The 25,529-nt window shown below is 41.4% G+C and overlaps 2 long non-coding RNA genes across 2 annotated transcripts in view; one reads left to right on the top strand and one right to left on the bottom strand.

The window, feature by feature from the left end:
* The first annotated feature begins 901 nt into the window (after positions 1 to 901).
* LOC109495754 lies at positions 902 to 2,367 on the top strand. The gene is made up of 2 exons (XR_002151409.3): positions 902 to 1,221; positions 1,616 to 2,367. It is a non-coding gene; the product is annotated as an uncharacterized LOC109495754 (long non-coding RNA).
* A 520-nt stretch (positions 2,368 to 2,887) lies between these two features.
* LOC109495752 overlaps positions 2,888 to 25,529 on the bottom strand; it is a 53,020-nt gene continuing 30,378 nt past the window's right edge. Inside the window, exons 2-4 of the long non-coding RNA XR_002151407.3 lie at positions 20,621 to 20,765; positions 6,023 to 6,167; positions 2,888 to 3,672 (exon numbers count right to left, since the gene is read on the bottom strand). This is a non-coding gene — a long non-coding RNA (uncharacterized LOC109495752). The remainder of the gene's footprint in view (positions 3,673 to 6,022; positions 6,168 to 20,620; positions 20,766 to 25,529) is intronic.

Consider the following 25,529-nt stretch of genomic DNA (forward strand, 5'->3'; position numbering starts at 1 on the left):
TAGCTACTAAGGGAGTGAGAATATACCGCCATGTAAAAAGCACCTCCCTCCTCTTGGTCATGGTGCTGAACGTCTGTCTCCCCCATCTTCCTTCTGTCCTCCCTTTCCCCACCACCCAAGACGTGTCATGAACTCCCACAGCAGGCACATTAGGGAACATCATTTCGAGAGTGCTCCTCGAGCATACCTCTGACAGACTCTTGCTTTGAATCGCCTCAACACAGTTCAGAGGAGAGGATTCAAAAGGGAGTTTTAAAAAGAAGCAGACCTGGAGTTGCACAGAGGCAGCAAAGACACCCTTGAGGTCATTCTTCTCTTTTTTCTACACTGATGTATTCTCTCCAGAGTGATAATAATCTTTTTTGAAATGCAGGTCTAAGACGGAAGGAATTTTTATCTGGAAGAGTAATATAAATTAGCTTTGACTGCCAGTTTCCACTGATTATTACTTTCCAGGCGGAATTCCTACAAATTCTTGAGGCATGACCTCCAATGAAAAAATAAAACCCCTTTAAAAACTTGTTGAGAAATTCCAGATAACTTTCACAAGAGATTTAATTTTAGAGCATTAACACAATCTTGGTTGGAAAGATAAAACTACAATGCAGTTATTTGGTAAAAGTCATTACTTCACAATGAAGTCATTGGAGATTATTTTACTGTGCTTATCTGTCCCCCCTCTCTCTCTCTCTCTCTCTCTTTTTTTTCTTTTAAACTTGGTTCCTTTCTCCCCAAACTAATTTTATTATGCATTACTCAGTGCACTCTGGATTCACCCTTATAAAAGCATAAAGTGTTTCAGCAGATAGCCAGCTGGAGGCAGCCAACTTGAGATTCAACCTACCGGTATGAACAAACGTTGTGATTGGTTCTTACGTCTTAGTAATACGTTCTAGGCATTATTGCCTACGTATGGTTTGGGGAACTTATATAAGGGAAGGTTCTGGGGTTTTGTTTTTTCAACATGATCTCAGGCAATGGATTCAAAGGGATTTCTGTATATCGTTGAAAGAGATTTAGGGGTGAGGAAGTGAGAGCCTGCATACTAGTATTTACTGCGGGCTTGATAGGCGACACGTGTGAAGATGTGGGCGGGGTCTCATCCGCATTGGACACATGGCGAGAGCGAGAATCGGAAAGGTGAAGTGATTTGTCCAAGGACTCTCGCCCTCTCAGCGGTGGAGCCGGAGCAATTCAGGCCCAGGAACATCTGACTGCAAGGTTGGCTCCCTTCCCACAGCAGGGTGTTGCTCCTTCTCGAGCTGGACTAAATGCGGACGGGAAAACATGAAGACTGGGGCTACATGTGCAAAACGTATCAGTGGTCCCAAGTGGCCAAACGGAAAAAGATGTCATTACTTACCATTTTCCCCAAATTTTTCATTTACTTCAATTCAAAGTGTCATTTAAATTATATAATGTTATTGTATACGTAATCAAGATAAATCAGTATCTGGTAAAAAAAAAATACATACATATGAAACTATATGTAGATATATGATACCAGATAGATAGATAGACGGATAGACGATATAGTTTTATATACATCTATACCTTTATCCTCTAGTATATATATATGAATATAATCACATGTGAATTATCTTTTATCTTTCAGAGTACCTAACATGAAGAAGTATGAATTCAAGTTATCCTGTGAATATAATGATTATTATTAACATAAAATTTCCCTTTGCTGTTTTAACATTTTAAAAACAAAACAGTCACCTGATGTCCATGAGTAGGTGGAAAAGAGATTTATAAAATAAGAAAGAAAAGGGATATTGTGAACCTTTGATACTCTTTATCCTAAAGTGTTCTAATTTCCCTGAGAATAAGCCAGCAGTGGAAATGATCTTTTAGATATTCAAATGTTTTTTTAATTCCTTTCAAGAACATTCACGTTTTACTAGTTGTTATACAAGAAGTCAAAATGAGTGGCTTTCCAAGAGTAATTCAACATTATTAATTCTCAAGTGATGAAATCTCTCAGCATAATTTATGTTACGTAAATCTATTCGCTCATTAACCTCAGTGATTGAACATCTTATTTATTCAAGGCATTAGAGACACAAAAATAAACAAACACATTCTCTTCTCTAATCTTTGCAGTATTCTAGGGAAACAGGCATAAAAACATACAATTATGGTACAGAATGGTGAGGATTATGTCCGATGTATAAACAGACGAGTGAGTATAGCTGGCCTTTCTAACCTCCCAGATGTCCAGAAATCAGAACTATATGGAATGAAAATGATGCCAGAATATGTAGGAAAGTTGTGAGGAAAAAATGCAAGCTTGTTTTTATTCCATTTAGATCAGGTTCCTTTCTTTTAAAAGGCACTTCAATAAACATTTCTCCAACAAGACTCTAAAGCAGTTTTACATGCATTTTGTCTCTTAATCTTAAGAGTATTTCAGAGATGTGGGAGAAAGCAGGTGCTTGTATCAGTTCTAATTCCTACATGAATGTCTATCATATCTTCAGTTACTTCCTAGGCAAGATAACAGAACCCTGTTCAGTAGAATTCCTTAAAGTTTTATAACTCTCCAAAAAGTTCTCTGAACCCTTCCTTTTTTATCTGATAGAACTCTCTCTCTTTCTCAGATATACAATTTAACTCTCTTTCATTTTCTATTCTTAATATCTTGTAAATGCCTCTTCACTTTTTATTACTTGCGAAAAGTGGCCAGTAACTAATTCTCCCTTTTAAATTTTCTTTTTGTGTTATTGAAAAAAATTTTAAGTTTGTTTATTTATTTTGAGAGAAAGAAAGCATGAATTGGGGAGGGGCAGAAGAGGAAAGAGAGAGAATCTCGAGCAGGTTCTGTACTGCCATAGCAGAGCCTCATGTGGGGCATGAACCGATGAAGCCGTGAGATCATGACCTGAGCCAAAACCAAGAGTCAGACACTTAACTGGTTGAGCCACCAGGCGCCCCTTAAATTTCCTTTTTTATTTCACAATAATTCATATTTGTTTTGGAGAAAAAAAAACTACAAAATACAGATTATCAAAAGCAAAGAGAGGACCGTGTGTGTGTGTGTGTGTGTGTGTGTGTGTGTGTGTGTGTGATGTGAATATGTGTGTTGAGAATAGGGACTCTCATCAGAAACAGGTACCACAGATACAATAAAAAAGGACATGGGCACACCAGGAGACAATGGACAATAGTATTAAGGCTGCATCTTCCTCCTGACTTTGCCCTACAATAATCCAATAATTCTCCCATTTTTAAACTACCATTATTCCTGTTCCTTCTTCGTTCATTTCCATTTATCTCAGCTCAGAAATGTTACGATAATTGTTACATGATCTCCTTCTTTCTCTTTTTTCAATCTATTCAGATTCAATTTCCTAAATGAATACTTTCAAAGAATCACTCCCCTGGGTAAGAATTTTTAATATCTTCACTTGTCTTACGGTATAGAGTACCATCCGAGGTCTTTAACATATTCTAACAACAGATTAACTTCATCTTCATTTTTTACCATTCTCCTACATATACCTCCCCTTTCCACAGATCAGAGACTTTTCCCCATCAGTGGAGAAGCAGGGACCTGGAAATCAGACTGATCTGGGCACAAATCCTGGCTCCATCACCAGGGTTTGGGAATCCGGGCAAGCTGATTCATCCATAGAATAGAGATAATAGTCTCCTTTCAGGATTTTGCTGGAAGATAAATGAGAAAGATATCTGAACGTATTATTTGATTCCCCTTCTATGTAATCAGATTGTCCCTTGCTCTTCCCCCCTCAGGCATCTTTGCCTGGGATACCCCCTGATTCACATCCTTGTATTCTCACTTGTTTTTCTCCTCTTTGAAGATCTTCTAGGTCATTTCAGCTCACAGGAATTTCTGCCCTTCCTCTGAATGCCTAACACATTATGTGGTTTCCTGCTTCACAATCCACCATTTGCTGGTGAGATCTCTGAGATCTTACTCGACATACTATCTTGTTTTATTATTTTTCTCCTATATGTAGTGTTCCATGCAGTCCTGCTTTGTTTCCCTAAATAGACTGTGAGCTCACCAAAGATAGGTCCTTCCACTCTGTATTCTCAGTGCCTCACAAATGCCAAAGCATAGATGGTACTCAGCTATACCTTTACTGAATTCACATTATGTTATCTTCCTGAGGCCTGCCCCCTAAATCCTTATCCACAAAAGAGAATTCATTGATCAATTGATTCGTTCACTCATTCACTCATTGGTTTTCCAAGAAGATGTATCAAATGTTTGCTATGTACCTGACAATGATTTAGTCACCCCAGATAGGGCCATAAACAAGAGAGTCAAGTTCTTTGTTTTCATGGCTCATCTTTCATTCTAGTGGGAAAAGCACACAACTCAAAGGTAAGCAAATAAATAATTTAAGAGTCATAAATACTCTGAGGGAAATAAAATAGGGTGACAGAAGAGATGGTGACAGAGAAACAGGGCTCTGCCAGGGGTTATGCAGGTTAGCCAGGACTTTTTGGACATGGGACAGATGATTCGCATCTGGCAACTGACTGTCTTCTGTCACCCAATGGCATTGATGGCTTCTCCTCATCTATGTGCAGAGCACAGAATGTGTGAGCTCGAAGGGTACTCAGCAGTTATAAAGTCCAGGAATTCTCAACTATTATTCCATTGCCCTGTGTTCATTCAAAGTGAAATCTCACAGGAAGGTCCATAACCTCTGCGTATTTTCATAGTTGCATTGGAAACCTTGGATCTGGTCTATGCTATTTATGGAAATGGAGGTACAGTTGGGGCCTAGAGCTGAATGGTCAAGAGTTAGATGCCAGGCAAATATACATCTTTTGATAATTGTTTGGCTCATTTGGCCATCATTTAAAACCGTTTCTTATGGGTATGATTTATTGCTCTACTTCCATTTTAGAAGATGGTATTATCCCATGTATTCACTTAGTTTATTCCCCACACTTAATTCCAAGTAGCTTTTGTTTGTTTCCTACGGCCGAACCAGTGATAGAATAAGGGTATACAGCTGTTGGGGAGCCTCAGCTCTAAATTACCTGGTCTTGTCTTTTTGGTCCTCAGTGATCCTTTGTGCCTCAATTATAGGACTTGACCCATTTTGCCTTGTATCATCACCATCTACAGCCTTCTACAGAAGACTTCGTATCTTCTACAGAAGACTGCAAACTGTGAGCAGAAACTGTGTTTTAATCTTCGCGGTGCCCACCGAAAACAGTATCTTGCATTAGAGTAGGTGCTAAATGTCTGACATTAAATGTCACATTCTGACACACATTCAAACAGAGAGAGGTACTGAAATACTATTTTGAGAATTGATAACATCATCGGCATATGTGGGTAGCCTCCCCAGGTGGCCGACTTGCCAAGGAAAGCACTCATTTGAATGTGTAAGATCTGGTATGTCATCAGAAGCAATTAGTATGACTTCATCATCATGGCGCCTATTTAGTGAGTGACTGTTAAGTTATTCAGACAGGATAGTAGGTGCTTTGAGTGAGACTCAAAAGAAGCACAAAACGGAGCCCACATCTTTAGCAAATTAGCAGTTTAGATTGGGAAGCAAGAGTCCAAAAATGTAAAGTCTATGTAATTAAATTCTAAATTATGTAGTGAAAGTAAGTGAGGCAGAAATCCAAGAAGCCATCACTAAGTGACAGCTGCGGAGCGTAGGGAAGGGACCAGACCCTGGATTGCCATGAAGGCACCAGGCACTGCTCTGAGGTGCCAGACCATCTACACAGACCTCTAGGGGAAATAAAGGCTAGTCCATAGGAGCTCACGACACAATGAACCAGTTAGAAGAAGGAGGAGCCAAACTGACTTTCACTTTTCCCTATCCGGTGCCTGGGTGGCTCAGTCGGTTAAGCATTTTTCCTATCGGGAAGAGCCTTGGCTTGCCACAGCACCTCAGGTTTCAGAAATCCTAGTGTCAGATGTTGTTCCTAAAGGAGAAACGTTCTGAGCACTTGGGAATATGCGAAATTGTCCTTGAACGGGAGGAAGTCAGCCAAAGAGTTCCCAGACATTACTCACTGGTTCGGCATATCCCACAACCTACAAGGCTGTCTTGTGCCGTGTCACCGAGGGGACCACAGTTTGTTCTTACATGGACTCTGGCTCGGTAAATTCAGAACGGAGAAGGAGAAGGATTTCTGATATGAAGATGTGAGACACATGCCTTGTAGGGAGAGATTACAAAAGAAAAAATGTTAGAGGACAGGCAATGCCAGGTGATAGATAGACTTTGCCATATATCACAGGTAAGGAGACAAACCATCCAGAACTCTAGATACAAATATGCTCCCTCTCTCCTGAGGTATACAATGATCCTTAAAATTTTTTTTTAACATTTATTTATTTTTGAGAGAGAGAGACAGTGTGAGTGGGGGAAGGGCAAAGGGGGAGGGAGACACATAATCTGAAGCACGCTCCAGGCTCTGAGCTGTCAGCACAGAGCCCGACGTGGGGCTGGAACCCACGAGCAGTGAGATCATGACCTGAGCCAATGTCAGATGCCCAACCGACTGAGCCGCCCAGGAGCCCCGTAGAACAGGCCTCTATACGGTGATTCTTAATTGGGATCAAAAAATATATAAAGTGCTGTTCTCATAGGCCATTAGCCTGAGGCAAGAAGTTATGCAGAGGTTAGAAAAGGGGCACCTGGGTGGCTCAGTCAGTTAAATGTCCGACTTCAGCTCAGGTCATGATCTCGTGGTTCATGAGTTCAAGCCCCGCATCGGGGGTCTGTGCTAACAGCTCAAAGCCTGGAGCCTGCCTTGGATTCTGTATCTCCCTCTCTTTTTCTGCCCCTCCCCTGCTCACTCGCTGTTTCTCACAAAAATAAATAAACGTTAAAAAAGAAAGAAAGAAAGAAAGAAAGAAAGAAAGAAAGAAAGAAAGAAAGAAAAGAGATACCCTGATCAAACAGGATAGTTAAAGATGCCTCTTTCCCAAGCCTCTCCATTTATCTCAAAAAGATGTTTGGCTATGAAAGTGGGTGGTACCTTCAGAGACTTCCCAAAATTATTGTCGAGGCCACAATTGCTGATGCGAAACACTAGAGTAACTGTGCTTGTCTTAACCAGCGCACAAGGCTCGGTTATGCAGAATAACGGCACAGTGAAGAGTGCGCTGTTCAGTGCATTAGAGATTTGTTGGAAAACCCGAAGTTTAGACATAGAAGTTTATTGACTGTATGTTGGGCTTTGCAACAGATGCCGTCAGGGTAGAAAAGAAATACAGGGCTGATTCCTCCGTTGAGAAGAACCCATAGTTGCGGTGACCATATGTTCTTGGTAATAATAAGCTCTTACCTTCAACATCACCACCACCACGGCACTACCCTGATTCCACTTTGTTTATACAGTTTTTTTCACTTAACCCAAGGCTGTTGGTGGTATCTTCCTCCCATTTCCAGATTAGGTCCGATGATCTTCATACAAGAAGAGTAACTTAATCTTTGGACACTCTGAGAGTCCCCACTATTATCTAGAAGACAATGAGCTCTACACATGGAACTGAATTCACAGCAGTCATACACACATATAGATGCATACACATGAACATTACCATCTTCAGCGTAGACCTTGAGAGTACAGGGTTGGAAAACTTGGAAAATCTCTTTGCAAATTGATTTCAGCAAGTGCATTGCATTCTTTGGATTCTTTAGCTCTGGCAAATATTTATCTTGTAAAAAAATAAACTTTGTAAGTAGATAAAAGTTTTGGGACGCTGTAATAGGTAATTCTATGTGTCAACTTGAATGGGCCCCAAGGTACCTGATGGTCAAATATTATTTTGGGTGTGTTTGCCAGGGTGTATCCAGATGAGATTAACATTTGAGTATGTAGACTGAGTAAACCAGATCGAGCAGATTGACTTCTCTAATGTGAATGGGCCTCATCCAATCAGTTGGAAGCCTGCACAGAATAAAGAGTCTGAGTAAAAGCGAATTCCTTTTGCCTGACTGCCTTCAGGCTGGGGCTTGTTTTTGTTTTTTGATTGTTTGTTTGCTTGTTTGTTTTTCTTTCTTTGGACTTGAATAGAAGCATCAGTTCTTCCTGGGTCTTGACTCTGTTGCACTTGGACTAGAACAACACTGACTTTCTTAGTTGTTAAGCCTCTGGACTGGGGCTGAGACCATAGCATCAATGCCCTAGGCCTTCAGCTGCCAGCTGTAGATCTTAGGACTGTCAGCTCCTTAATGACATCAGCCAATTCCTTGTAATATATCCCTCTCTCTCTGTCTCTCTCTCTCTCTCTCTGTCTCTCTCTCTCTCTGTCTCTCTCTCTCTCATTTTCTTTGTCTCTACATGTATATACACACACACATATATACACATATACACATTCAAAATCACATATATATGATATATATATATGATATATATATTATAAATATATGATATATATCTATGATATATATATATTATAAATATCTCTCCATATATATGGAATATAGGAGACAGATCCTATTGGTTCTGTTTGTCTAGAGAACCCGACGAATATAGAGCCGGAGGAACACATCAGCTGACAAGCTGGAAATGAAATTTTGTTCACATACACCCCAAAAGATGTATATATAATAAAGACCCCTTATTTTTTTCATAGGCTTAATAACTGGTTTTGAAAATCATTTTAAAGTAGGAATTCCAAATAGGTCTTGAACAATGGGAGTATTTAGCAGACTCCACTGCCTGACCACCAAATCTGTTTCTTCCTCTTTCTGAGAATATAGCTTGACTGCTTTTTCTGTGTGACTGAGTTCTGATGTATACTACTTTTAGTTATGGCCCATAAACACCCCCCGCCCCCGCCAAAGCACACACAAGATTCCTCATGCTCTTTTCTTCCTTCCTTCCTTCCTTCCTTCCTTTCCTTTTTTCTTTTTTTATGTTTATGTATTTATTTTTGAGAGAGAGAGAGAGCACAAGCAGGGGAGGGGCAGAGACAGAGAGACAGATAGAGAGAGAGAGAGAGGCAGAATCTAAAGTAGGCTCCAGGCTCCAAGCTGTCAGCACGGAGCCCAGCGCAGGGCTTGAACTCACAAACTGTGGGATCATGACCTGAGCGGAGGTCAGGCACCTGACCAACTGAGCCACCAACGCACCCCCCTCATGCTCTTTTCTGTTCAGTGGTGACTTTAGTCATGTATTGAAGGTGCTGGAACATGAGATGGAAGGAGCCTGAGTCCCTCCTTCCAACTGGAGGACACTTGATCGGGAATATCCATTTGTGATTTTATATGAATGAAAAGCTAATTTCTATTTTGTTAAGCCACTGAGATTTCTGGAGTGTGGTTGTTCTTTCCCTTTTTCCAGTTTTTCATTTTAATTCCAGTACAATTAACATACAGTGTTATATTAGTTTCAGGTTTACCATCTATTGATTCAACTGGCATATGGCGGTTCTATAACGGTAGCTGGTAGCTGGTATAACCTAAGCAATACACAGAACCACTAGGATAAGAGTAGAGGTGATAATGTTGACAGGCAAGATCCTGTGAACTTACAACTTCCGGTATGTCTGTTTAAAATACTCATCTCAGGGGCGCCTGGGTGGCTGAGTCAGTTAAGCGTCCAACTTCAGCTCAGGTCGAGGTCTTGCAGTTTGTGGGTTCAAGCCCCATGTCGGGCTCTCTGCTCTCAGTGTGGAGCTCGCTTCTGATCCTCTCTCCCCTACTCTCTCTGCCCCTACCCGGCTCATGTTCTCTCTCCCTCAAAAATACGTAAACTTTAAAAAAATAAAAAAATAAAAATAAATAAAATAAATTATCCATCTCAAATTACAGGAATTCTACCTTAGCTTGTTAGAATCCAGTTAGTCCCATTTGTTGTGTGCCATGTAGACAAGTAATCAGAAGCCAAACAACAACAACAGCAACAACAACAAATCATCATCATCATAAATGATTTGGTTTGGAAACCTAACCTTAGATTTGATCTGCTTGAGTTGCTCTGCTAACACTAAGCCAATTACATTGCCAGTTTGACCCAAACAAAATTGATTTTTTAAACAGTAGTTATAGTGGGCTCAATGGGGAAAAAATACTATTTGGGGTTAGAACACCAGAATTTGAGCCCCAGCTTTACTGTTTGCTGGTGGAGTAAACTTTGCAAGTCTCTTAACTCATCTCAGAATGGGATAATAATTGTCCCCCAGTGCACTGTTGAGAAGATCAAAGTGCTACACTTTGGAGGGAGTAATTATTTTTGTCTGTTTTCAAGGCAACTCCTTTGGGGGGGGGGGCGCTGCGTGCTGAACGGTAAACCCAGCAGTTTTCATTCACTCATTTCCTGCTCCCTACCTGGGGTCTTGACGTGTCCAGGAGGCTGTGAATCTTAACTTATAAGGGCCCCAATCCATGCTTGAGGGTCTGATAGCTGATTTGAGTTGGAAGACGTGTCACAAGCAAGCACTCATGTGTTTTGGAAGCAGGAGCAAAGAGACCAAAAGACCAAGCCCTCTGAAGAAAGTAAACACAACAGGAATGCTTTGAGGGTGACGGAGCCCGCTCTTATCTCACTTCACACAAGCTTAGACTTCAAAGCACATTTTGTGACTCACATCCACTAATGACTAAAAGCAAAGGCCAAGTTATGAATTATGGAGTGGAGGGGGGTGGGGGAAGGAAATGATGGCAAAATCTTGAGAAAAAAGTGAAGTTAAATGAAACTCATCTTCATGATTTTCATATTTCCGTGAGTGGGCATTCCTTGACCCCGCCGGGGAACATGACAACAACATAGGAAAGTGGTTAAGAGAATGGATTTTGGTGTCAGGAAATGCTGAGTCAGACTCTCAGTTCAGCCACCTGTTCTGTATGTTCCCTTGAGAAACTTACCTCTCAGTACTTCATCTCCTCCTTAATGGAAAAATAATCGTTCTTATGTCTAAAGATTGCTGAAAAATGAGAAACGCATCGATGCACGTAGAGAATTTAGCACAGTCCCTGGCACACAGTGAGATAGATTCAACATTAGCTCTAATTGTTTTTGGCTTATCCTTTAATATCACTGTGGCTTATACACTATATGTCATTCACACTGGAGGCTTACTCATCAGATCAAATTATTGCAAAGAATATGCCTTCTTAGTTTTCCGATCTAAGAGTTGTCTCTTCCTCCCTGGTCCTGGACGTGGAGTTGCTGCTAAGGCTTTTGTGCTTAACCCCCATCTTTCTCTGTCAGTCAGAGAATGGAAGAGAAGGAGAGGAAACAGTGATATATATATTTTTTTAATTTCAAAAATTATGAGAGGCAGCATTGCCTTCATGTGAACACACATGAACTGTGTTTGGTGCTATAATCTGCAGATCCCCGATGGACCATCAATCTACTCTTCTGGAATCACATGTGTCAGTAACTCCAAAGTTCTGGTTTGAAACCAGGAGTCTGGCATATCCCAAATTCAGCTCAGTGTCAGCATTCCTGCTCTCCTAGCACACCAGTTTTGATCTTTGGTTCTGTTGACCCATTTGACTTCCCTGCTCTGTCAGACGGCCCTTTGACTGTGGGCACCATGCTTCTTTCATCTTTCCATCCATTTCCTTCACTCAGAATCTAGCACAGTTTTTTGGACATGGGAGACACTTAATACAAATTTTAAATAGGATAAAAGGCTTAAATAAATTTGATCTGACTCCCAGTTAAGGAGTTGCATCACTATTATACCACCAGATGATTAGATATTAAAGGTGAGAGTCTAAATAAACACATGACCCAGTAAATGTTTCTTGAGTGTCTATTTTGTGCCTGTATTGTGCATTTTTCCTTTCTGATATTTCGTCTAACCTTCAACTAAAAATAGAATTGGTGAGGGGTGCCTGGGTGGCTCTGTTGGTTAAGCATCCAACTCTAGATTTTGGCTCAGGTCATGATTTCACACTTCATGAGATCAAGCCCTGTACTGGGCTCTGTGCTAATAGCTCAGAGCCTGCTTGGGACTCTCTCTCCCTCTCTCTCTGCCCCTCCCCTGCTCTTGTGTGTGTGCTGTCTTTCTCTCTAAATAAATAAATAAATAAACTGAAAAAAATAGAATTGGCTAAATAAATATTTAATACTAGGCAATTTTGCCATTCAAAAAAATATGCACACAAAGTCCTCCAACAATCTTTTAAACCCCATACAATAAAAATATGTATTTTGTGAACCAGGAAAACTTGGAAGGTTATCATGGACTCATCAGTTGTTCTTACTTTAGTGCAAATTAGTCTTATCATCTTGTTTTCTGAACACTTGTTGAGCTGCTGTAAATAAAGACGGAGGCTTGTGAGGAGGGAGGGGAGGGGAAGAATTGATATCGGTGCTTTGGAAAGTTTGGGACCACACCTGCCCATGTTTGGTGACTTGGGTAGATGAGGAAAAAGACAGTGAAAGAGCCTAGGCTTTGGATCCATGAAAAGGAATTCCTTTTCTACCTCCTAACTAAGTTGCAAGTCTCCAAGGACAAACTACTAACATCAGTGTGTTAGTTCGGATTGTGTTGGACTTTGTCTTAAACAAAGAAGGGGGTTGATTCTTCTCCCCTGACAAAAGCCACCCTTAAAGTAGATCTTCCATCCTCATGTTGGTTGCCATGTAATCCCAAGATGGCAGCTCCACTTCCAAACTCAATCAAGAAGAGGATCAGCTAAGTGAAAGAGGCTAAGACTAAAGAGAAATGATTCCTCTTAATCAGCTTTTCCAGAAGTCTCATCCAGGGTCACCTTGCAGCCACCATCAAGTTGGCAAGAACCCTGTAACAGAGCCATGCTGACCAACGAGGAAGGCTAAGAAATGTCACCATTGTAGAGGGGGTACATTACCACTGCAGAGAAAACTCACGTTCTGTTCATTAAGAAAAGAGAATGGATACCAAGTAGGCCACTGATTCTCTTTGCCACGCTTTCCCCATTTGCATAATTGAAAAAATAATACCTACCCTATAATGATTTGGAAATTTAAGTGAGATAATGCATTTGTATAATCCCTGGCTTATAGCAAGCATTTAGTAATGTGCGTTTCCTCTACTTTCTCGTTCAAGTTTCCCCTGATATCCAAAAATAGAGTGTTCCTGTGAAACCTTTCCTGCCAAACTGGCATAAAGCAAAAAAAAGCAATTACCATTTATTTATAAGGAAAAGTTTTTGAGTGTGCCCAGACCTAAAGAACAACCTCTCGTAAGCTGTTCTGATACCTTAGGACACGTCTTGCTAACAGATGCAAAAGTAACTACAGAAAAGACACAGATGCTCACAGACACAATAGAAGCTCTGGAGGCTTGATGCTGAGATGCTGCCTGTGGATCCAGGGAAAGAGCTGGGGAAGGAGCCAGGGAAGGAGCAGGGGAAGGAGCCAGGGAAGGAGCAGGGGAAGGAGTGGGTCGGCACCATTCCTGCTGCCCAGAACACGCTGCTTCTGTAATGCTCACTGCAAAACCCATGCTGACGGCTATTTTCTCATCTCTTACCTCTTCTTCAGATATCTTTTGGTTAGCAAAAACAGGTACTAATGTAGGTCTTTTGTAATAGCAAAGTGGTATAATGCAAACTTTTGAAGAGTGGGAGATAACCTGTATGTAGCAGACAATAAATGTTAGGTAACAGGATGAACTTTGTTTTAAGTTTATTTACTTATTTTGAGAGAGACAGAGGCAGCACGAGTTGGGGAGGGACAGAGAGAGAAGGAGAGAGAGAGAGAATCCCAAGCAGGCTCTGTGCTGTCAGCGCAGAGCCCTCCACGGGGCTCAAACTCTCGAAACCATAAGGTCATGACCTGAGCTGAAGCCAAGAGTCAGTCGCTTAACTGACTGAGCTACCCAGGTGCCCCAGGATGAACTTTTAGAGCATCTTATGGTTTTCATATGCTGTATTGTAAACCTTGGCCTACTATATCTTTATTAATTCATTAAAGCAGAGATCTGAACTCAGTAGACTATGAAAGAAGTCTTGGACTCTTCGTTTGCAACGAATACTGTGGGTCATTCTGATGCAGGTGACTCCCTGAAAATTGTTTAAAGCTCAGTGCTTTAAGAGAAGTATCTAAATAGTAGAAAGAATAGTTACTACATTTTTGATCACGTGTGTGTGTGTGTGTGTGTGTGTGTGTGTGTGTGTGTGTGTGTGTTGAGGATGATGGATCCTTTGGGCTATATTGGTGGTAACACAAGGAAACCTTAGCACAATGAGAAACATAGAAATGTCGAATATTATTGGGAATCTAAACTCAAGAATGATTTTTCTCTGTTTAAAGAGTGTGGCAATATTATTATAGAAATTAGTACCTTGCGAGTAGTTAAGATGATGCACAAAAACAAACAAAAAAATATTAATGTACCATCACCAGGATTCACAGAAATTTTCACAAGTCAAAATTTTGTATAAAAGTCAGGTCTTTTAGCTGATTAGGCAATCTACAGTTGGCAAAAGGTGCACTGGAGTCAATCTTCACCTGGCAAATTTGACTTCCTATTTCTAAGAAAAAAAAAATTTCTCCCTAAAAAAAAACAAAAAAACTCATAAAATAACTCCCAAGGCTTTTTGCACATCAAATAGCTCTTACAGAATCAAATTTTGATGAGGTAAGTGTAAGGAATTTAGTAACATATGGATTAAATTTCCCTTAAAATAGACATCATTTTAAAATGAGGAGGAAACAAAGTTCTTGGTAAAATATGAAAATATATTTTGGTTTGCCTTGAACCCCAAACACAATTTGAAAAATAGTTCAAGATGTTCACCAAGCCCCCAATATAGCTGGTTTCACCCATCCCTAGTTCCAAGATATAAACTGTTGGGAGTTCTGGTAATTACAAATATTACAAAAGCATTAGAAAATATTGGAAAATAGTCAGAAATGAAGAAAGAACAAAAATTTAGAAATAAACAAACCCAAACTCAGGGATTCTGTCTCCAAAAGCTTAAGGGTAGGCAATCCTGATCCCAGATAGCTGATGAAATTAATTTCAATTTCTTCTTATGTTTCAGAAGAAAATAATTAATGACAAATATGGATGCATAAATATTTCAAGAACACTTCTGATAATAATAAAATGACAAAGAAAATGTGTTCCATTGCAGAAGACAATTTGTTAACAGGCTACATCCAAAGTACCTACGAGGACAAGACTATCTCAAAGAGCTAATGAGATCATTCTTTAGGGGCAGAGGCTCTTACAAATTTTGATCAAAACCAGTTAGCTCCATTGATGAAGCCTTGTACGAACAAAATTAAGGTCATGATTTAATTGATTCTTACATTTTTACAAGCTTGCCCTCTAAAATCAGTCTCACTATAGTAGGGCAAGCTTTCTCGAATTCAAATACATCATGTCACCTTTTAAAATTCTTCCTGGGTTCTCCACTGCCCTCAGAAGTAAGTCCAAACTCATGACATCAAGGACCTTCCTGTGTACCTATTATGACTCATTTTTCACTAGCTCGTGTTTTACTATTATCTCCTAGATAACTCTATATTCTCATTATACGAACTATTTACAGCCCTTACAATGTTTCTGTAGAGAAACATCCTGCTGATGATGTAACTTGGATTTTTTTTCCTTTTTTCTTGCTGAAAGAGGTACTATTGCATCACTTTTATCATCTTTAGAAGAATAAAGGATCTTGAGGAACTGAATGCAGCATTCCCAATCCAAAGAGGATTGCTCTGTGGAAGATAGGGCGGCCGTGAGCAAGCATGCACCTGTCCTGATTATTCAGGAAAGGACAGATAAAAAGAATCTAGTTCCAGGACTGAAAAAGAAAAGCTGCCTGACCCCTGGTGGTACAAGTCCTTGGGAAGGAAAAGACATCAGAAATTCTAGGTCTGCAGGACATGAATGTTTAGTCCAGTCCTGCCATCTTTCTCCTGCAGTAGCTATCATCTCTGAGAATGACTCTGTATGGGACCCAGAGACCCAAGGATTAAGGACTTGGGGACTGGGCACTCTCATTCCACTGAGCCTGGTTCTGAGGGTGGATCTTCCAGCCTCTAAGATCCAGTCTCTGGTCCATCGCCATCTTTTGTGGACTGTGTAGGTCCAGTTGTGAACAGTGTCACCAAGTGGCAGCAAGAGGCACAAACAACAATGAACTGAGTAAAGCCCAGGCTCTTTACTCTTGGGTGTTAAAAGCAGAGTGATGACCTTCTCTTGGGCTATATAAACCTTTGGAGTTTTAGCAGACTCAGAAAACTGAGGAACTGAGAGGTGGAGAGCTGAATGTTTGACTGATCCTATGTGTATGGACTGAGCTAGTTTCCTTTCAAGTGTAAAAGAAAAAGTAAATCCCCCCTGCCTTTGCCCAGTTCTGTGGAGTAATCACTATCTGATGTACTTCTCTGACTCCCCATCATCTGGAGGGCTCCTCGTCCCCCTTCTCTTTCTGTCATCTCAAGTGCCCCTTCATTCAAAAGTCCTGCTTGCCTCACGAAGCCTGAAGTGTCCCCCTTAGCACCCCATACAGACATTCATGTTACCTTTCCCCTCCCCCAAACTGTGATATTTTCTTCACGTTGCAACCAGAACTCCCCAAGTCAAAATGCCCAATTTGCTCATTTTTCTTCCATCCTACCCCCTCTCCATTCAGCTGTGAGATTTAATGCAAGAACTGTATGTTATTCACTGATTCATTTGCACTACCCAGCATATCCTAACTGGTAATAAGACATCCAAATCTTCAGTTAGGAAAGAGAAATGCCCATGCCAAATACAAGGCTCAAAAGCCATGACCAACAATAGCTCTAGTTTTGTTTACGAGCCCTTGAATTAACTGAATAAAATAGATCGAAACTGGACCAAGGTCATCAGGGAATTGTGTGTTTAGAGAAACACAAAGCTAATGAAGAAAGTCCTGGGATTGTTCATTCCCTAATGAAATCATCATGTCCTCAAACACTCACCAAGAAGAAGTGGAGAACTCCCAAAGTGTCCCTGGGACACTGGGCAGGGAAATATTCTCGGAGGGCAGATTTGAAGGCTGACAGGTGGACTGGCCAAGGAACTCACTCTACTGCCAGTGTAGGAAGGAAGCCTTGTTTTCCTACAAGGGAAATGACATGTATTTTGGACCAGTGACCCCTCAAGATTGCTTCCCATAGTGTCCTTTCACAAATGGAACACTTTAAAATAGATCATTTTTTTCAGGCAAGTTCCAATCAGAAAACAGAATCAGCAGAGATAATATAACACAGGGAACTGGTGAAACTGATGTTGGAGAATAAGGGAAAACTGGGGTAACGCAGACAGTAGCAGGAAAGTAGGGCCTGTGGAAATGAAGGACACAGTGAGTAGTTAACCTCTAGCAGTGCAGAGGAGTTCCCTGTGGGGCTGGGCTCAGACCTCTGAGGAGGGTCTAGACTCTTCAGGAAGCAGACTTTCTTCTACTTTCTTTCTACCTCTGGAAGCTGAGATATAGACCCCTGAAAAGGGAGCACTATGCATCTGCCCTGGGGGAGAACCTCCATGGAACTGGAATCCAGAACTGTGAGATGGAGGGGAAGGGTCTCTTCTCCCTGGTCCTGTCTTCCCGTCTCCTTCTGACATCCCCTACTGGCAGAAGCCAGAGGACAAAAGAGAAATGTGTTTTGCAGAGTCATGGCCCCAGTATCACAGAGAAGAGCACAGAATGGTGGACCGGAGGGAGAGGCAGGAGCTTAGTAAGCATCATGTTCCAAGCCTTTGTTCACTCACCCTGACATATGCCCTTCTGAATAGGCCTGAACTTTCAGAAAGGAAGAATATCTTTATACCTTTCTCAGTAAGATTCAACTATCTGTTATATAAGTGAAAACTCTGTTGCCATCTCCCCAGAAAGAAGAGACACAAAGTCCCAACAGTCAACGGTTTCCATCCCTGGGCAACGAACATGGTACCCATCTCTGAGCAATGTTAACTATTCTTATGATCCAGTCACTGTCACACCAGAATATCTTGCAACACAAACACTAAACTTGAAAATGATCTGACAATATAACAATCCTTGCATGAAATAACAGGAAGGGAAAATAACACATAAGCCATATAACACAGTAAGGAAGGCAGAAAAATAGGCATGGCGGCTACAGTCTTTGTTTCTGCAAGTGGCATGAAGCCATTTATAATTTATTCCCTCCACCCCCCTAGTCTGGGTTTTCTTTTCCCTTAGTTCCTCAGCTAATTTAGTTCTTTACCTGCTATGGTGACACAAACCTTTCGCCCTCACGGGCTCTGCCTCCTTTTGGTTGTTGCCATTTTCCATTAACGTTTGTTATTGGGTGTGAAAACATGAGAAGGTGCCCAGAGGATCTCCTAAAATCTAGACAGAATCCTTCCTGTCCCCTCGGCACAGAAGTCATCCAGTTTCCCCCTGGGTCATCAGAATCAGTCACCCAAGCAAATAGCAAGCTCGTTTTCTGCAGGTGGTTCAGTAGCACGAGGACCCCGACATGACCGGTGGGTACTTTCAAAATGTTGGGGTAATGAGAGCAAAAACCAGACTCATTCGGGAAATTTTGGAGATTGGTAATTGGGCTACTCCTTGGAGCAGTAGTTTAGCAGGGGTAAAAGTTAGGATCCGTGTAAAGAGGTGTGGAAGAGTGAAAGAGAAATGCATAATGTGAAGTGAGAACGAGAGAATAGCATCACTGGCACCGTTCGTGCACCCCAGACCAAAGCAATGGTTCTCAAAATATTTGGAATGTTGAAAGCGAGAAGCGCCATTTCTTGCCAAGTAGAGTCCCAATGCCTTGGATAAAATTGGACAGATGATATGACCCAAGATTACAGAATCTGCCTATAATATATTCATCATTAAAGCACACCTTGCCTGAAACTCAACCTCTTAGCTCCCCCGTTAGCTCAGTTGATAAATTTAGCCAGGCTGATTTAAAAAGGGCAAGGGGCTGTGGCTGTGTGATGACTATACTGGGCAGGACAGATACACAGGTGTTTTTAGCAGCAGAAAGCAACTTCATTCTTGAAGAGAGTGAGAAAACAATGAAGTGCATCTTAGGTGTAAAAGATCTCAGGCTGTGATTTAAGAATCAGATAACATTAGAATATCGATAATGGGATGTATTTTTCCTTTCTTGGGAATTATTTTTGTCTTTCACACTTTCAAGCATGCTTCCAAAAGTCAAGCAAAACAAGGAAACTGTTTACTTGAATCTTCCAAGAAGTGAAGAAGGTGAGAGCTTACAGAGGACTTCTCCAGGCTTAGATTTTATTGTTCTGAGAGAAAACAAATCAGAAGCCTTTAGGGATCCTATTTGGGAATATCCTCTTCCTCACTTAGCCCGTTTTCTGTCCCAATGATTCAGAGCTCTGCTGTTTCTGATCTTTCTATGAGCACGGATGTGTGCTGAAATTAAAAATCAAATGCATAAATATTGCAGTAAAGGAAAAATAGAAATTCTGAAGTTAGTCTCGGTTTTAGATTTAAGGCTGTGTTCTAAATGCTACTTGTCGAAGTAATCCTTTTCCTTTTGATCCTAGGTGTTAAAACAGGAAAGTTCTGCCTGAAATTGGCTTCCTGGTGTGAACAGCAAGGCTTGAAGTTCAAAGATACCTGTGAAATCCAGACCTCGTTTTATTCATTAATTCCTATAAGCAAGTGCAGCTATTTAGCTAGACAATCAGAGACCCAGCCTGACGGTTCAATGTATAAGCAGAAGCCTGATTGTCCTATCCTGCAGCAAGATTCAGGGAGAAAGTCACAAACTGTAGGGTCAAAAGTTGCAGGTGAGGGGGTGCCTGGGTGGCTCAGTCACTTAAGCCTCCACTTTGGCTCAGGTCATGATCTCACCGTTTGTGAGTTCGGGCCCCAGGTCGGGCTCTGTGCCGACAGCTCAGAGCCCGGAGCCCGCTTCGGATTCTGTGTCTCCCTCTCTCTCTGCCCCTCCCCCACTTGCACACTCTCTCTCAAGAATAAATAAGTACTAAAAAAAAGTGCATGTGAAAACACAGGGATTAATGGTAGGTCAGTCATGGAATTGGAGGGGCACTGAAAAAAAAAAAAAACCTGGGGTAGGAGACCTTATGGAAAGGCAAAAAAAAAAAAAAAAAAAATAGGAGAGGGATGATTGAGACTCAGACCCTTGTACTGATTGCCTGACAATAGTCCTGCTCTGGAGACGCCCTACTCACCTCTACCAATTAGGTGGTTTGGGGGAAGCGGGGAAGGAAGGGACTGAGCCAAACAGGCAAGCGGTGAAGTACCCTCTTGGCATCTGTCCGTGTGCCACGAGGCCACTGATAGTCGGAATGGGCAGAGCCCCACCGCTGACAGGTGCTGTGAAGTCCCTGCCACCTCTCTCGGTAGTGCCCCACCCTTACTCTGGACTTGGTTATACTGCTCCAGACAAAACAGGTACCAGAGCGACCTGCGGACAGGACTGTGGTTGCCACAGGGCTGGCATTCATTCAACAACGTTTAACGTAAGCCTCAATAATCACGGAGGCATTGTAGAAAAATTGAGAGCAAAGACAGAAACACTAAGAAGAGCCCCAGAGAAAAGTACTGTAGATTCATTCCTGCAGTTACACTTGCCTCTCCTGTGTAATAATATTTATGGGAATACGTTTCCCCTTGTGGGAAGAAATATACACACGCATGTGCGCACACAAACACACATCCATATACATTCCCACAATCGCTTTTCAAAGGCTGTGACTTACGCCTCGTCAGCTTTCTGAACATCAGTCGTGTTTTGACAAATCAGTAGAATTCCCAAGAACGCAGTAACTGGCCAGGGAGACCGTGATCTCTTTACCACCAAGTCTAAGTGCATGTTTCTCTGGGAAAACGTGTTCATGCCTTACCCTGCAAGAGAACAGAATGTGGCCACATGGTTGCTACTAGGAAATAATTATCCTGTAAGGGAAATGGGTCCCAGTGTCTGATACTTAATCCTCTCTCTGTAACGTGGGTCAAGGGCCCTGGATTCTAAACTTCTTTCTCGGGGGGGGGGGGGGGGGGGAGGGGAGGGGGATGAGGTGACACCGCGGTTTCTTCTTCTTCCCTAAGACAAACGTACAATTCTTTGCTGGAATGTTTCGAGATGCCTGTTGAACTGGGTCAGCGCACCAAACAAAATCTTCTATTGTTTTATTCCACAGAAAACTTGCCTTACCTAACGATTCCACATCTACTCAAATGAAAAGAACAAAAGGGTGAACTCAGAGCCCTGTCATCCCCCCCCAACACCCCTGTTTTCTGCATTTAATAAAGGCAGCAGCTAAAATTTAATAGCATTTGGAAAGCCATGAAGCCATGTCCTGGAGTTAACATGGCATATTTTATATTATAGTGGTAGAGTTAGGAAAGGAGCGAGGCTCCAATGGGTCTCTTGCTGCACAACTTGGTGTCTCCACATCAGACTGATATAGATGGTGACTGATATACAGGATGAAGCCAAAAAGAAGTGTGTGTGTGTGTGTGTGTGTGCAGGGACAGGTTGGGGAGTTGCAAAGCAAAGTGTCAGTAAATATAATTTTTTATCATGGCAAAATTATTGGTTTAACTGATATTTCACTGAGTTATCTAAAGGCACATATGGTAACCTTCCTAAACATAAGAGGGTTCATTCCTGCAAAAGTGCTTATGGCCAAGCTCTTTCTTGCGTTTCTCAAATGAAGTATTTTTCGAGCTAAGTTGCTTCGTGTACACAGCAGATCTGTTCCCAAATACACCAACCTTATTAACCAACGCCGGACTCAGGCTATTTCCTATGGGAAACACAATTTTTTTTTTTTGGTTTTCAATAAAAATTTGGGCCAAATTAGAAAGTAAATAAATGAATACTTCTCAAGAATCCATGATAACACTTGCTGAGCAGTGGGTCAGGCCAGATTTAATCTAAAATCGTTCTGCTGCATGTAAAATGATTATGTCATAGCATTTGTCTTTAATTACTCACCTCTTTCCAAAGGCTTGACTCATAATGTGTTTCTCGGTTAACCACAAACACTCGCACTACAAGACTTGTCATATAGATTCACTCACCCCCCTTCCCCACCCCCTCTGTTTTTGCACTTTGCAACATTGTTAAGTCACAGCTCCTGAAAAAGACATTTTGAGACATTGTCTAAACCATCTCCCCCTTGATACTTTGAAGACTCCCATGCTAAGAAAAATAACCCTGGCTTCTCTTGACTCATGAAGACCAGTAGAGCGGGCTTAATAGTAATGGAAAGAGCAATACCGTATCATCAGGATTTTGTACTATATGGTGCCGTTCCCGTGAGAATGTCTATGAGTTCAAGAACATATGAAAAGAATTAAAACAAAGGATTGTAGCTCCTAATTGAGTACAAGTCAATTAAGCAACCACATACATATTTTTCCCTCATCGCTTCACTTCTCACCTCACCTTCCCCTATGAGAAACAGAGTGAATTATGATTTAATTCAGAATAAATTAAATCAGCCCACTTAGCACATATTGTTAATCCTCGAAGTTTTAGCAGAGGTGTTGGATCCCAGTAGTGCTTTTTGCCATCTCTCCAGACTAATCCCGTGTGAAGTTTGGGATTATAGAATTTGGGGGAAATGTGGGAAGTGATGCAATCCTAAAGATATGTTCATCCAGGCCTGGGTTGTGTGTGTGTGTGTGTGTGTGTGTGTGTGTGTGTGTGTGTGTGTGTTTTCCCCTTGGGTAAAGTAGGAAGCACCTGAATGATGTAATTTGGGCGCTTCAGGCATTCTGACTCCCAAATCTCCACCCCACTGACCTGAAATCCCTCCTATGCTAGTTTAGTTTGTTTTGTTTTGTTTTGTTTTGTGTTGGGGAGGAGGGTGGGGTGGAAGTTAGTTAAAATAAAAAGGACTTTGTTAACAACAGAAATAGGCACATGAATTTTTCTTTAGGTAGTGAAAATTCCCCAGTTAAAATGCCAATACTGGCAGGGATTGGCAACACATTAATCTATGCTCCAGGAAGAAGCTCGAGAGATGGCTGGGACCATTTTGGGGGCTGCCTGTTGTCATCCCAGTAGTGGTTACTACTGTAGGGTGTGGTCCCCAACTCCCTTCTGTGATTCTTTTTTTCTTTATCCGTAGACATAGATATAAGTATAGGTATACAGGTATATATATAGAGAGAGAGACAGAGAGACAGAGACAGAGACAGAGAGAGAGATGTGTATAGATATTGTCAAGACTTTGTAGCTAATCTACCTCTGGTGAAAGATTTTCTATCTAGCTGATGGGCCATCCTTCCACCTGGACCCAGGCCTCCTACATTCTGATTCCAAACTTGGCTAGCCTTCTTTTCTCTTATGCCTGCCATTGTCCTTTCCCCCTTTGACTCCATGCTACAAGAATGATTATTTTCTCCTCATCAACACTTTGGTTTCCTTTCTCTCTTGCTTGGTAGTCACCGTTTAGAACCTAACTGACATCTCAAAAAATCCTCTTTTATATTCGATAAGGAAATAAATGGTGATATAACAAACACACCCTCATAAAATGGGACGAGCTTTAACTTGGGGGTACGATTCCTACACAAACAAGCACATTGAGAAACCTCATTCAGGGGTACCTGGGTAGCTGAGTCAGGTTGAGTGTCGAACTCTTGATTTCGGCTCAGGTCATGATCCCAGAGTACAGGGATCAAGGCCTACATCAGTTCCATACTGGGTATGGAGCCTGATTAAGATTCTCGCTCTCCCTCTGCCCCTCTCCCCTGCTGGAGCAGTCTATAAACAAACAAACAAACAAATAAATAAAAGAGACCTCAATCAAAATTGCACCTGACCTGGGCCCCAGTCGTTGACGTCATCATTTACCAACCCCGGACGTGTTCTGTTGCTTGTAATTGCTTTCTTCCCACCATCCCACATTTGAGCACCTGTGACTGGCTGGAATTGCAAAGACATTTCTGCGTCCTATGTTTTTATTCAGCAATAAGCATCTACTCTTCTATCCTTATTTGTAATTGATTTTTTTTTCTTTTTTCTAATACATTTATACTATATGCATTTTCCAGTTACCTTAGGTCCTTTTTGGAACAAGGCAGAAGTTATTTGGTAAACTTACTAATGTAATTTTTTTAATCTTCCTGGTTTTGCTCCTTATCTCTTTCTATGGCTCAACATTTCCTTAGCCTTGATTTCTTGATCTGACCATCATGATAACCTATAATTGAAGTAAAAAAAAAAATCTAGGTACTGGTTCTAATTATACACTTAGCAGCTACAGCACCAGAAAGTTCCTTAACTGAGCTTGCTTTAAAGGAAGACTATCCTTACAACAGGGACAACGTGACAGGTAGATAAAAGAGCAAATACGAAAGGTCCCCAACATAATACCTGATATATACAATATGCTCCATAAATGCTCCTTGATTTGTAAATTATAAAATACAATTGTCACCATCCTGACTTGATTTTGTCAAGCATATAGCAATGACAATGGGTGTCTTACATAGTAGGGTTTCTGAGAAACCTCTTCTCTCTGGTTTAAACATTTTCCCTTGGTCCCACATGTGATGTCACTAATCAAATAGGTCTATAACAAATTTTATTTATTTTTTTTAAAGAACTTCTTTTTTTTAATGTTTATTTATTTTTGAGACAGAGAGAGACAGAGCATGAACAGGGGAGGGTCAGAGAGAGAGGGAGACACAGGATCCGAAGCAGGCTCCAGGCTCTGAGCTGTCAGCACAGAGCCCGATGGAGGGCTTGAACTCACAGACCGTGAGATCATGACCTGGGCTGAAGTTGGACGCTCAACCGACTGAGCCACCCAGGCGCCCCAATATATAACAAATTTTAGATGAGGACAAATGGTGACTTACTTAAAATCCCTTTCTTCTTGACTTAATGAAGCATTCACAGCAGCCACCTCTATTTTGGCTTTTTGTTACATATTTTCCCAAGGGCATGACTTGGTTTTCTCTGGAATGTTCAGTCAGCTTTCATTGGTGAAGGCAGCATGCCATCCATTTCCCCCCAGCCAACTCTGATACCGCTTAATGGGAGTGGGAGGAAGACATTGGTGTCCCAGGGAAATTCAATGTCCAGTTTTCTCCCTCTCAGTCAGCTACGATAGCATAAAACAAGCACTTGAGCTTCAACGGTTTTGACTGCCTCAGAAAATCGTAGATCCTGTGGCATTCAAGTGGGTTAACTGCCTCCCCCAAAGCATTCCAGTAATCTCCTCTTCACCTCCTCTAATTTATTATCATATCTTTTGACCTTCTTTCTTTCTTTTTATTTTTAAATTTTTTTTCAACGTTTTTTATTTATTTTTGGGACAGAGAGAGAGACAGAGCATGAACGGGGGAGGGGCAGAGAGAGAGGGAGACACAGAATCGGAAACAGGCTCCAGGCTCCGAGCCATCAGCCCAGAGCCTGACGCGGGGCTCGAACTCACAGACTGCGAGATCGTGACCTGGCTGAAGTCGGACGCTTAACCCCACCCAGGCGCCCCTGACCTTCTTTCTTTCTTTATAAAATTCATTAAGTTGCCTATTTGTAGAGCAGAGGCTAGTAGATAACTGTTAAAACTTACTGGAGGCCTTTGCTTGGGAATAGACTTACAGATCTCTCGGGCACAAAATGCCATGAAAGCATGTGGGTTTTGA

Source organism: Felis catus, chromosome F1 (genome assembly GCF_018350175.1).
Source record: "Felis catus isolate Fca126 chromosome F1, F.catus_Fca126_mat1.0, whole genome shotgun sequence".
NCBI lineage: Eukaryota > Metazoa > Chordata > Mammalia > Carnivora > Felidae > Felis > Felis catus.